Source organism: Cyrtonyx montezumae, unplaced genomic scaffold, assembly GCF_038088225.1.
Source record: "Cyrtonyx montezumae isolate F1298 unplaced genomic scaffold, pur_monq_1.0 scaffold_0, whole genome shotgun sequence".
Taxonomy (NCBI): domain Eukaryota; kingdom Metazoa; phylum Chordata; class Aves; order Galliformes; family Odontophoridae; genus Cyrtonyx; species Cyrtonyx montezumae.
The window spans coordinates 47,318,675-47,333,332 of record NW_027071824.1 but is presented as its reverse complement, the minus strand read 5'-3'; positions in this window follow the sequence as shown (position 1 = coordinate 47,333,332).

The following is a 14,658-nucleotide window of genomic DNA, read 5'->3' as shown; positions in this document are numbered from 1 at the left end:
TTTAATTTGCCTTTGTATGATCACTCGATTAAATCAGGCAAAGGTGAACTACAACTACATTATCAGTTAGAAGAGATCTCAGTATGTAATTTACTGTCTTGTGAAACTTTGTCTGAGAACACATGATTCTCAACATGGAAATCTGCTGATTTAAACTAGAGAATATTGAATAAGATTTTTTTTTTAATCTTAGGCTGAAATCTGTTTTTCATTCAATGCATAGGAACCTGAAAAGCAGCTGAATCTTGTTGCCTATTGTTCGAATTTTGCACTACAAAGCCCTGCATTTATGTATGATGAGTGTGTAAATGCTCCTTTTGTTTATCCTACATTTCCATATCTGATCATCTCTTGTAATATAAATTGCATTTGCCACTTGTGACACTCATTATTGGGCTGACTTTAAGCTGTTAAATAGGTTTGTTTGTTTGTATATTTATTTATTTAATGCTAATATTGGATTCTTTTACTTATTTCATATTGCTCAATACATTTTCATTTACTTTATGTTAGTTAATTTTCATTATTGTAATATAGAATTATTTTTTCCTTTCCAAGGAGAGTAAAATTCATTTTTCCATACCAGACATAAAAAAAAGTTTTAGATGTTAGTTTGTCTAGTGGCAAAAAGGAAATGTGTTGCATTTTGGCAAATATGTATGAAATTATAGAAGTAAAAAACATTTTAGGGATTAGTCCAGCACTGTGTAAGAAATACCATGACTTCCACCATTTTGGGATGCTGTTTTGTAATTTTCCTTTTTCTGAATGACTCTGTTTCCTAATTATTTGGACTTTTGTAATACACTACTCCTTGTTCTTAGATGTGTTAAATGGAAATTCAGTCAAAGCTTTTATATTCATTTGCCTTTTCTCAAATGACAGAGGGTATGTATCTTTGAGTGCCTTAATTCAATCTTTACGTAAGCTTCAGAGGGCATCTAAGAGATGGATAGTATAATGTTAATAAATAATTTCTGTCACCAAAGCATGACCTAAAGTACTGGTATTTTTATATAGTGAGACAAAATTATTTTTAGTGTCTTTTTACTTCTGTAGCTTTTCAGTATTGGGTCTATTAATTCCTGTTTCTCTCTCTCCATGAAATAGATTTTACTTAAGTATGGTGTTATTAGAGAATCATACAGTGGTTGAATTTTGTGATAATATTATGTGCAACTGGGGTTTTTTTGTTTTGGTTTTTTTTTTGTTTTTTTAATTCTGTGCATGGTAGTCACTGTAGTGTACATACAGATATATCGTGTAATTCATAGAAACAAATTTTTTAAAAAGTCCAAATAACTTTATTATCTGCATTAGCATTTTCCTTTTTTTTTTTTTTTAGGCATCTTTAAATGCAAATATTCATGTAGAGGAATCCTGAGAGATATGAAAGTTTACAGAATTTTCAATAGGAATGGATATTCGTCTAAAAATAGATAGTTGCACTCTAGGGCCTAGGAGTTCTAAGTGGCAGTCATTTCACTAACCATAGCTATCTGGAAACAGTAATCCTGGTTCTCATTCACCACAGTGAATGAATTACTTTAAAAAATATTCCTAATTATTTTGGATACATTTTAAAATGCAATAAACTATGCTTAGAAATGCAACACAAAATCACAGAATTGTAGGAGTTGGAAGGGACCTACAGAGATCATGCACAGGTAGGCGTCCAGGCGGGTCTGGAACGTCTCCAGAGAAGGAGACTCCACCACCTCTCTGTGCAGCTGTGCCACTGCTCCGTCACTGCACTGGGAAGGAGTTCCCACACACATTTGTGTGAAACTTCCTATGGTGGTTAACATATAACAAATAAACACCATGGAATCATGTTTATTTGCCATCCTTATTGTTAACCACAATTATATTTTCTTTTCTGGTAAGTGGTGCAACCTATGTATTTCCATTGCCTCTCTCTACTGTTCTGTATTGTATGATGTTTGTCCTTGTATCATTTTTCTTACATTTTTTAATTTGATATGAATCTTAGGAAAATAATAGTGTTCAAGAAGTATGACTTTTGGCAACACACTGTAATCAAACCCATTCTTCACTATTTCTATCTGATTCTACCTGATTTATTAGGCAAGGTGTTAAATTTCAGTTATTTGTCCAAAATCATTTGAAGCAGTCACTCCAAAATACTTCAATGAAAGCAGAGTGAATGTATAATAATTGTACAGACTTACTCTAGGTGAGACTTCTGATAGCACTGGTTGTTTGTCAAAATGATCATGATCATTTATCCTTCCACATAGTGGTGAATTTCTTATAAAATATCACTAGAGATTCCAGCAAGTTAAAATAATCATAATTTTAAAAAGGTATGTCAACTATATATATATGTATGCTTCCTCCCTTTCTTTTGGCATAACTGATAGCATCACTTTGAGGTGTACAATTAGCAAATAACTCTGGTACTACAGAAAATAATGATAGCATTAAAGAAAAAGTCCCGAGGATTTCTGTAAACAAAAGATATTAGCCACAGACTGTAACTAAATTGCATAAACTGTAAGGATCTGATGTAAACGGCCTTGAGAAGCTATCTCAGGCTCCACATATCTCAGACAGGTTGATTATTTTAGGGCCTTGTACCCAGTGGTATGCTGGATGAAGCACTGTCCACAAGAAAAGCCCTGTAGGACTGTGCAATTAAAATATAGGTGGGTGGCCTTGACAATAGCCTCATGGATGAAATACTCAATTGCCACCAGAACTTGAAACCTTTTAGTTAAGATCTGAGTCTTTTCCCTCCCATACTAAGTACATGCAGACAGAACACATGCTGATAGCAAATTTATGTTGTCACTGAGTAATAAAACTCAGTAGAGATTTGATTGACTACTTGCAAAGCTGTAAAGAGCTCCATGGAGCGGCATGGTCAGTGACCCATGAAACAGAATTAAGGAACCCCAACACCCCGAGTACCCTGGGACTGTGTTCACAAGGTAAGTAGTAGGAATTAACTTTTTGACTACTTTGTTCCTTTTCTTTGTGTCAAAATAGAAGTGAACCACTGTGAAGATTCTCAGCTTCTGAAAAGCATCAGAACTGCCACAAGCATAAGTGCACAATGGCAGTGCAACATCAATTTTAATACTAGAATTTTATAGTTTTTCAGTATTTGATTTTGTAATCTTAACAATTTTTTATACCTTTCAGTGTGGTGAGCATTAATAAAAAACTCTTAAGTCAACGGTTTACGGGCTGGTTTGGCCCAGTTCCGTGATAATTGGGTCTTATGCTGAATGCTGAAGGTGAGGTGGCTAGTGAGCACCCACTGCTGGGTTGATCCAAAAGGGAAAGAGCCTGTGTCTTGTGACATGCATACATTTTTTTATCTTTCACTCTGAGCGGAAAACGGAAAAAATGCAAAGCAATGCAAAGTCCCCTGGTGTACGTAGTTCTTCTCTTCAGAGACGGAAGTACCTGGAACTATCAATGATCCAAGGAACAGGTGCATTAGCTCTTTAACTCCCAATGCACTACATGATGCTATGATGTGGAATACCAATAACAAAAATTATAAAACCATGACACTCTTATGTATTTCAAACAGAAAGAAAACAGTCAATGTCTGTAGCAAATTCTGCTTCCTTGTTCTCTTTTGATCTGATCTTGCAGAATCACTTGGGAAGCTTCTGTTTTCTATTCAGTAAACTAATGAAATCATGTGGTATGTTTGTTTAACATTTTTTAATGGCAATTCTTTACACTTACTGAATTTCCAAATGCAATGTCTTTTTTTTTCCTCCATTTTTTTCTGATGCCTTTGGAAAAATTTACTGATATATCCTGGAGAGGTTGCTTTAGAATTATGTGGTGTTCAGATACAGAATTTCTATAAATAATTCAGTACTACCTGTATCCTATGATAGAAATGTTTTCATCCTTGACATTTTATATGGATAAATATATATTTTTTTATTCAAGTTAATATCTAAATTTCACACCCTAGGGAAAGACAAAAAACACGGAGAATACCATCTGATAGAAATTCGACATAGTCTGAGATGATCAAGTTAGACAAACTAGATATGAGACAAACCAAACAAAAGAAAGGTGCCCGAGGACTGGAGAACTCTGAGAATAATGACAGTGTTTTCTAAAAAAGGAAACAGAATAAAAATTCAAGCAGATTGTCAATGGCTTATGTGCTAGTTTGGCACAGTTCCATGATGATTGGGGCACGGGACCTATGGACCCATGCCCCAGGAAAGGGGAAGGGGGAAAGGGAAAAAGGGAAAAGGGAGATGGGCCTAAAAACAAAAACAGCCCCTGCCTCCAGCCAGATGAGTGAAAGGGATAACAGAGTGTATTGGACTATGTGGATTCAATGGCCTGGCACATCAGAACCACAAAAATGTAAGGCACTTGTGGACACCAGTGCACAGTGCACTCTAATGCCCTTGAGTCACCAAGGAACAGAATTAATCTATATTTCTGGGGTGACTGGGGGTTCCCCAGAGTTGACCTTGTTGGAGGCTGAAATAAGCCTCACTGGTAAAGACTGGAAAAAACATCCTATTGTGACTGGCCAGGGGCTCCATGTATACTTGGTATTGATTACCTCAGAAGGGAGTATTTTAAGAATCCTGAAAGGTATTGATGGGCTTTTGGAATAGCTGCTGTGGACACAGATGTCATTAAGCAGCTGTCTGTTTTGCCTGGCCCATCAGAAGATCCATCTGTTGTGATGTTGCTACGAGTGGAAGAGCAACAGGTACCGTCTGCTACGAAAATGTTACACAGATGGCAGTACCGCACCAACAGGGATTCTTTGCTCCCCATTTATAACTTGATTCTTCAGCTATAGAGATAAGGAGTGATCACCAAAACTCACTCACTGTTTAAGAGCCCCGTATGGCCGGTGTGTAAAGCCAGTGGAGAGTGGAGGATGATGGTAGATTACTGTGGCCTGGATAAAGTCACACCCCCACTGAGTGCTGCTGTGCCGGATATGCTACACCTCCAGTACAAACTGGAGTCAAAAGCAGCCAAGTGGTATGCCACCATTGACATTGCTAATGCCTTCTTTTCAATTCCTTTGTCCACAGAATGCAGGCCACAGTTTGCTTTCACCTGGAGGGGCGTTCAGTACACCTGGAACCATTTGCCCCAGGGGTGGAAGCACAGCCCAACCATTTGCCATGGGTTGATCCAAACTGCATTGGAACAGGGCGGTGCTCCTGAGCACTTACAATACATTGATGATATCATTGTGTGGGGCAATACAGCAGAGGAAGTTTTCAAGAAAGGAGAGAGAATAATTCAGATCCTCCTGCAAGCTGGCTTCGCTATTAAGAGAAGCAAAGTGAAGGACCTACACAGGAAATTCAGTTCCTAGATATAAAGTGGCAAGATGGACGTCATCACAACTCAACAGATGTGATTAACAAAATCACTGCCTTGTCTCCACCCACTAGTAAGACAGAGATCCAAGCTTTTTTGGGTATAGTGGGCTTTTGGAGAATGCATGTTCCAAACTACAGCCTCACTGTGAGCCCCCTTTATCAGTTGACATGGAAGAAAAATGATTTTGTAGGGGCCCTGAGCAGCAGCAGGCTTTTGAGCAAATTAAGCAGGAGATAGCCTGTGCTGTGACCCCGGGGCCAGTACAGACAGGACAGGATGTAAAGAACATCCTTTCCCACTTGGAGTTTGTGGCAAAGAGCCTCTGGAGAGACCCAAAGACAAACCCCTTGGATTCTGGAGTTGAGCATACAGGGAGCACTATACTCCAACTGAGAAGGAGATCATAGCCACGCATGAGGGAGTTTGGGCTGCTTCTGAAGTAATCGATACTGAAACAGCTCCTGGCATCTCGATTGCCAGTGTTGAACTGGATGTGTAAGGGAAAGGTTCCCTCTACCTGTCATGCTACTGATGCCACTTGGAGTAAGTGGATTGTACTGATTACACAGTGAGCTCAGATGAGGAACCTCAGTTGTCCAGGAATCCTAGAGTTGATCATGGACAGATCTGAAGGTAAAAAGTTTGGAACAACACCAGCAGGAGAGGTATCATATGCTAAAGAGACCTCACCATACAATGAAATACCAGACAACGAAAATAATTTTACCCTGTTCACGGATGGATCCTGTTACATTGCGGAAAAGCATCGCAGATGGAAATCTGCTGTGTGGAGCCCCACGTGACGAGTTGCAGAGGCCACTGAAGGAAAAGGAGAATCAAGCCAATTTGCAGAGGTAAAGGCTGTGCAACTGGCCTTAAATATTGCTGAATGAGAGAGGTGGCCAGTGCTTTATCTTTATACTCATGGATTGTGCCAAATGCTTTATGGGGGTGGTTACAGCAATGGAAACAAAATGGCTGGCAACAGAGGGGTAAACCTATTTGGGCTGCTGAACTGTGGAAAGACATTGCTGCCTGTATGGGAACTGTTGAATCACAGATCGAACCTCTGATCGATCACCTGAGTCAGCCACAGGAGCACAGGTGAAGGCAATTCATCTATGTGACTGAAAGGGGTAGAGTCTGGTGCTACCTCTCCCAGATCCCGTTTAAGGGCTGACCACCACTGGGGAAGGATCTCTTTTTGGCAATCCTTTCTGTGTGGAGGTCCTTTCTGTGTGGAGTTCCAGGTGAACCTTGACCTTCAGTGATAGGTGAGCCCTTCCGATTTTGTCAGGTGTCTTTGTGCCATCTGGGTAATCCATACAAAAATGTGTTTTTTTTTATTTGATTATGTGTGGGTATTATTCATTCAGAGTATTCACCCTACACTGCCTGAATAAAGAATGTGGTTGTTAAGGTACGTCACGTAGTTGCTCATGTGCCTAAGAGCTGGGTTACTGAAGAACAACAAAACAAATAGATCGAGCTTCCAATGTTAAGGTGGCTCAAGTAGACTTGAACTGGCAACATCAGGGTGAATCATTTTTATCTCAGTGGGCTTGTGAGACCTCAGGCTATCAAGGAAGAAATGCAACACAGAAGTGGGCTAGAGACTGAGGGGTGGACTTAACTATGGACGCTATTGTATTGGTTATTCGTGTCTGTGATATGTGCGCCACAATTGAACAGTGGGTGGTGGAACACTTAAGCACTGGGAGAAGCAATTGGCAGAAGCCATCTGGTTGGTCAACACTCCAGGTTCCTTCAATCATGATGGTTTTGCCTAATCCAGCTCTTTATCTACTGTAGAGGGAGCAAAGGTCCTTGTAGTACTTGAGAAAAGCAGTTTGAGTCTTCTCAGTTTCTAGAAAGCGTGAACTTCTCTGTGGAACTGTTTTTGTTCAGGGACCTGGGTGCTCTTGGTGGGTGATGCAGGTGAATGGGGGTGTTCAGTGTGTACCACAAGCGAGTTTGATGTTGGCAGAATGTAGTCAGCAATTCCATGTGTGTATATACGTGTGTGTGTATTTAATGCATGTTAACTGTTATTCTGTGTATATACATACATCAAGCATGATACAGTGATGTGGAGTAAGGGGTGGAATGTCAAGGTTTTATGGTTTTTGTTATTGGTATTCCACATCATAACATCATGTAATGCATTGGGAGTTAAAGACTTAATGCTCCAGCTTCATGGATCATCAATAGTTCTGGGTATACCACTCTCAGAAGAGGAAAAACTACGTACCCCAGGGATCTCTGCGTTGCTTTACATTTTTACCTTTTTCCACTCAGAGGGAAAAGTAAAAACTCTCTGCATGTCATGGGACACTCTCTCTTTTCTTTGGGGGTCGACCCATGGGGGTGCTCACTAGCCAAATCACTTTCAGTGTTTAGCATAAGGCCTTTTGGTTTTTCAGACACTCTAGCTCATTTTATTTGATTTATTAGCTTCAATTCCAGTTATACTGTATTGTGTTATTTTGCATTCTGATATCTTATTTAGTAAATTAGCCTTCCTTCTCAGATGGTTGCTGCTGTTTTTGGTTCCAGACCCATCTCTCTTTTCATCCATCTCTTTTCATTTTTCCCTTTCTTCCTTTCCTTGGTGTGGGTGCCCTGCCTGAATAATCATGGAACTGGGCTGAACTATCTCGTAAACTGTTGACACAGATTTAGGTAAGGGAGATATGATACTTTGAGTTTATATCAGGAAGCAGAGAAGGAATGAAACCTCAAAATATATTCAAGGTCAACTGAGAAAAAGGAATATCTTTAATATTTGAATATCACAATACAAATCTTCTGATTTCCAGTAAACTTGCAGTTTGAGAGGACTATTGCCCAACTGAGTTGCCTTCTTGGAATAGAGAGAGCTGCAATCATTTCTGTATGATGTTGGGCTTGTGCCTATTTTTCTCTGTGCTTATTTGAAAGAGAATAATATCACTTGCTAAACTCTGTGGAGTAAAACTTATGGTATGTTCATCTTCCCAGGATAATTAGGGCTTGCTATGTGCTGAAAATAATGGTGATTCTGATACGTTAATGCTTTTCTTTGTGGAACAGAGTCGAGCAAATGAATGGAACTCATCAGCTTGGCAACTCTGGAAGGTAATGCCTTCCTTTTCCCAAACTATGTTTTCAAATGCGTGTCATAATGAAAAATATAATAACACTCTAACATTAGGATGTTATAGATGTTTCCAAAAGGTATAAAAACAACCTCTGAAAGCATTTTTTGCCTGATTACATAACACTGAAAAGATATTTGATGGTGAATAAAGTAGATTTTGGAACTGTAAATCATAGGATTGAGTTGGAAGGGACCTTAAAAGGTCATTTAGTCTTACTCTCCTGTAATGAACAGGAACACCTACAGCTACATCAAGTTGCTGAGAGCCCATTGTAGTCTGACCTCATATGTCTCCAGGAGTGGGGCATCTACCAACCTGTTCCAACACCTCAGTGTTCTTCTCATAAAAAGCTTTTTTACTTATATGCAGTTTAAATCTTCCCTCTTTTAGTTTGAAACCTTTTCCCTTTGTCCTATCCCAACACACCCTGCTAAAGTGTCTTCATAACCCCCCTTAAAATACTAAAAGGCTACTCTCAGTTCTCCTTGGAGCCTTCTCTTCTCCAGGCTAAACAACTCCAGCTCTATCAGCCTGCCCTGATAGGGGAGATGTTCCATCCCTTGGACGACTTTTGTGGCCCTCCTCTTAATGCCACTGGTGGAAGATATTAAAGAGTATCAGTCCCAATAACAATGCCTGAGGAGCAGCACTGATCTCAATCCCAGACACTGAGTAATTTAGCACTACTCTCTGGTTACAGCCTTGAAGCTAGCCTAGCAAGACCCAGTAATGGTTATGTGATGATTCTGAAGAAAAAATCAAACAGGTAGAATGGACTAATAATAATGTTGTTAAATACTAGTTGCCAGATAAAGTACTTATAAAAATGTTTTCCTAATGTAAGTACTGGGGCATTGTATGTTTACTGCATGGCAGCTATCTGAAGACAGTGTCTTAGTTAATAGCGTTTTGATTCTGTTCTTTAATTTCTCTGAATTAATTCAGCTTTAAAGGCTCGACTCCACATCTGTTGAAGTCAAAGTTGTAAGTACAAAATTGTTGAAAATTAAACTACCTTTTTATAGCTCTTCATAGGTTACCCAACTGTTTTTTGAAGGTACTTAAAAGGGCGACTAGAAAACACAACAGTAGTATTTTGAAACAGTTTTCAAAATTCCATGTTATGCTGAAAGCTTTAGTAGCTTGATTTCTGAAGTCTACAGTCTAGATTTGATTGGCTAGATCAAATTACTAGATTGAGAAAAAGCAATGGATAGTGGAAAATGTGGATGAAAGAGTAACAACAACAATAATAAAGCTCCCTAGGGCTTTATGTTTAGATCAGACTGCTTGAATATAAAATTACAAATGAAGCAGTAGTTGAAGGAGAAAGGTATTAAGAATTTGCTGGGAGGAAATATTAAGTGAATTAACAAAAGGACCTGTTGACTGATAAACTGTTTCTCAGTTAGAAGAAACAACTTTCATGTCTGAAATTAAGGTAATATAATAAATAAAAAAGAAAATGTTTGCAGTTCTTATCAGCCTAAAGGCAAAGTAAATGTAATGGTGTGCTTGCTGCTGTGATGATGTGAATTGCTTATCTTGGCTTGCAGTGAGAAGCTAGGCACAGAGAGATTTTATGCAAAAACTGTGTAGTGGAATGGAAAAAGTAGCTGTAGGGTTAAAACAATGTTCCTTTTAGTAATCAAGTTCTTTGTTCAGTATTTGAAGAACACAAATATTTCAGTGGTTCTCTCCCAGTGCACATAGCAGATGGTAAATCTAGAGGTGTAAATGAGGAAAAGCACATGCCAGTCACCTCTTCTGAGACACATCTGACCACAGTATTGTGGCATAAACACTCCCAAAGCCTAAAGTCATCTGCCAGTGAATTAAGGAAGAAATAATAAATTAGGCAGGATAAATTGAATAGATATTTCTGACTGAGGTTGGCATTTGCTTCTGTGTGCAGTTCTTTCATTTAAAAGTTGTTTTCTTCCAGATTCAGGGACAGCAGTGTGCTGACTCCCATTTTGGGAAGCACAGTGTTCCAGGCTGAGTGAAATCAGTTTCTGCATTTTAATTCTATTCCTTCTTAAATAAAACCACCACTTTTAGATTTGTGTAAGATTCATTCTTCTGAGAATGTGAATAAAACATTATCTTATTTTAGAAGGAATTTAATTTCTAAAGACTGAATTTCTCAGAAAAGATGTGGAATAGAAAGAAGACTGAGTACCAGAAACTCTATTACCACAAAAAATTAGAGTAAAGGAGTTCTTGTAATGTATTTTGGATGTATGGCCTGGTGAATGAGTTGGTAAATTAAGTTTAACTTCCTTATTCTTAATGAAATTATTGCATATTTTAAGGCATATTCAAATTTCTTTAATACATTTTGAGCTATTTCCTCTGTGCTATCTTGACAGCTTTGAAACTTACCTTAAATTGACAAAGAGTTAAGGATCTCTGCACTGTTCTGAAAACATAGATGACACTAATTAGTAAGCTGAGAAAGTTACTTCATGAAGAAAACATTTTTATTGAATACAGTTGTTTTTTTTCTTCCTGTAATTTGCTGATTACTACCTAAAATCACAACAACTTAACAGGTATTTTTTTCCTAATTTATTGTCTTATACAAATGCTGTAGCAAGCTTTCACTTCAACAAACACTTTAAATATACAGAATGAAATGGCCTTTGGTCTCTCAGCCATTCTCTTTTGGACCTATGTTTTATCCATAGTTTTGAAATATACATGAGGCACATTATCTATTTGTGGCACAGACCAATAATTAGAAGCACTACTAGTTTGGTGTATTTGAGATACAGAAATGAGAAAACTGGACCTGTTTGCGTTCATTAGCTGTACTTCTCTCACTGCTTTGGGTGTAGCAGGGTGAAAAACAGTGTCTAAGAAATGGTTTTATCATGCATCATATCCAAACACTTATCCAGATGCTACCTGTGGGATTAGTCTTTTGCTACTGCCTTTTCTTTTGTCTCTTTTTGGTAACTAGGTGTTTCTTAACATTAAGGGACTTATCTGTGGAGATGTCAGTTTCAGAATGGCCATACCCTTGCATTTTCTCAGCTGATTGTCAGACTGTATTTTCTGTCACCCTAACAGGAAATTGCAGTTCCTGAACTGTATGCATTTTCCCTAGGAAACTCGCATATTTGCATGAGTTTGCACTTCTTGAGTACATCGGATTTACTGTAAATTTGCAGGCCATTGGTGCAACACCTGTTTGGGAAATCCAACAACACGTCTGGGAAATAGCAAATCTCTCATTCTTACATCTGCCCTGAGTCTGTTGCATCTAGACCACCTGCATGGCCCTTGGAGAGATATCAGTCATACAGTGTACCGTATGGTTCATAGAGTATCATGCTTGGGCATCACTAACTACAGTACAGTTTTCTGGTTCTAACTGGAAAAAATTTCTGGTCAGGGAAAAAATACAAATTCAGAAAATATGTCTGGCAACCTTAGCTGTACCAGCAGTCGCTGTTTTCTGTGTTGATAATTGTGCACAATTTCCAGTGTGGGTCTGTGCATAATGGGCATGAATAAACCTTGCTAGTGTCTGAGGAAGTGTCCAAAGAAGCCTGAATTATTTATTATGTGCCAGTGTAATTACTGTCATAAACATGAGTTAAACAGTAGCACACTGTGAGGGACAGTCCCCAGCCACCAGCTGATGTCATTGTGAATTAGTAGTATTGAATCACATGTGGTTGGCTAGTTAGAGAAGATTCATTAATTACCCATATATGGATTTGGTTGAACTGAGTTCAACTCTCCAGGATGTAAAATAGTGCAGTGGCACATTGCTGGGGAATATTTCTCATATCTGCTTTGAGATAAGAATTAAATGATCTAATGTAGAATCTCCGTGTTTCTGTATTTCTGGCCCTTGACATTCCACTAGAACTTCCATGACTGTGAATAGCTTGATATTCTGATGTGTGTACATATGTGTGTATATATATATATATATATATATAACAGCAAACCTTTCAGTATCTAAAAACACTGCTTCATATTTATAATACTACAGTAAGGTCCAAAAATCTCACTTATTTCAGAAGTAATTTTTATTTCAAAGTGATCATTATTTGAAATTCATTACTGCTGCCTTAGCAATGAAGCTGCCACATCACCCTAGCCCATTGTTATAATTTGAATGCCTATGCTCTCATTCTCCATTAAAGTAAGCTAGAGTTGATTTAGGCATTCTTCTGTAAGCATGTTCTGAACAGTCTCTTGAAAGCTAGGACAATCCTGAAGGAAGACGTGGAGTCAACTAGACAGAATCAGATAGCCTAAAGTAGCTCTGCAAGGGAAGAGATTGCTCTGCAGAAGGCATTGGTGAGTCTGGTTTGTGGCTGAGTTTTGTATTCTCAGGCCTTCTTGACTTGACATCTTAGAATGGTTTGAGCTAAAAGGGCCTTTAAGGATTATCTGGTTCTAAACCCCTTGCCATAGGCAGGGTTATCACCCACTATATCAGGCTGCACATCCTATCTGGCCTCCAGGGATGGAGCACCTGAAACTTCTCTCTCATGGATGTGTGGTTCCTTCTGAACATTTGATGTATTTTATTTTTGTCTTATTCGCATCTTAATGTGGTGGAATAGAGAGTGGCCTCAGCGCTCTCAGAGGTATCCCATTCATTCTGGTCTATGTCTAGGTTACTTAAGCAATCCCTAAATTAATCTTCACGTACCATGAGCCTCCCTCTCTCCCTTACGATCTGTGATTAAGCACAAAGACATGGGAGGCCTGATAGCCGTAAGAACAAAGCAAGGAGGACTTGAATCTTTGCCACGTCCCCTGTAACTAGATTACTTTATGGTTTTAGCTGTGGGCCAATATTTTCTTCTTTTTGCTGCTTGTGCAGCTGTAGATGGTATTGCAGCTCCGAGCATCCCATGCATTCTCTTTCTTTCAGACAATCTTTGTCCTTGTTAGTTGTTAGCTCTGTGCTGCTGTGGGGCAGATTTGGCCTGCTTCCTCAACTTGCACGTCTCTGAGGGGGAAGGCTTATTCAGATGCTCCCCATTCAGCAACAGTAGCCTCTTGCTGTGCAGCCCTTGTTATCTCATATGCGGAAATGGACAATACTTCTGCATGAAAGCTGAGCTAGGCACATTTGCTTTACAGGGCAATTTCCTCTTGCACTGTACTCCAAAATAGTATGCACTTTTAAACCTTAAATAGCTGAAATTGAAGGTCTAATGCTATGATGTTTAACCCAGTGATTGTAGGCAATGTTTTGCTTGTGAGATGCTCCAGCATTGCTTACAGATACAGGATAATTATTCTGTTACTGTTAACAGGAGACTAACATGTTGTTGTGTATGGTGTTTTATGAATATTCATAACTGTGGGGCAATGGTTTAATGTTTAACATCTATACAAAATCAACTTATTTTCCTAAAGTCAGTATGGAATTTTTGTGAGTTTTTTTCTTTAAAAGAATGCCATCCAGATTTTAACTGCTTTGCTGTACTATATTTGAGGGAAAGTAAATAATGTGACAAAATAAGTCAATAGGAAGGTATTCAGCTGGATGTCTTTTTCAGCCTCCCATCTTCTAGTCAGTGGTGAAAAATGAAATTGAAGAAAGCATCTTTTATCATTGTGATAAATTGCCATAAGAGGGATACATTGAACAGGGAGCTATAATTTACTATGCAATACAATGCAAATAATGTTAACGCTAAAATGTGTGAATTATGAAAGGTTTTGTGATCTTTTACAGATTCAAAATCAAAAAGCAAATATTGCTGATTGTGCAGCTTTGTTTTAATCAGATTTCTCTTTAGTCCTTCATGGATGGCAAGGTCTAACTTCACAACTATAAAACCTAATTCCCAGTGCTATGATTGTGGTTGGGAAAGATGACCGTCTTGGCTCTATAAAGCTAAGTCAGCACCTTAGATTAGATGAGGACTAGTATTTTCTCTGCTTAAATAAAAGCAGTTCATGTATCTGATGTCAGGGGAAGTAAATAGCTTCCAATCAGTGAGTACCTGCATTATTATAGTGTGAAATAAAATGGCAGGAAATATTTTTCCCAACTGCTGTGTTTCACTGTTGTTTGACTTTCACATGGAAGAGTTTTGCAGACGCTTTGGAATGATTAGATACCCACCAGGCAGCAGCCTGGCAAGAGATTCAAATAGGAGATGTTCATTTTCAA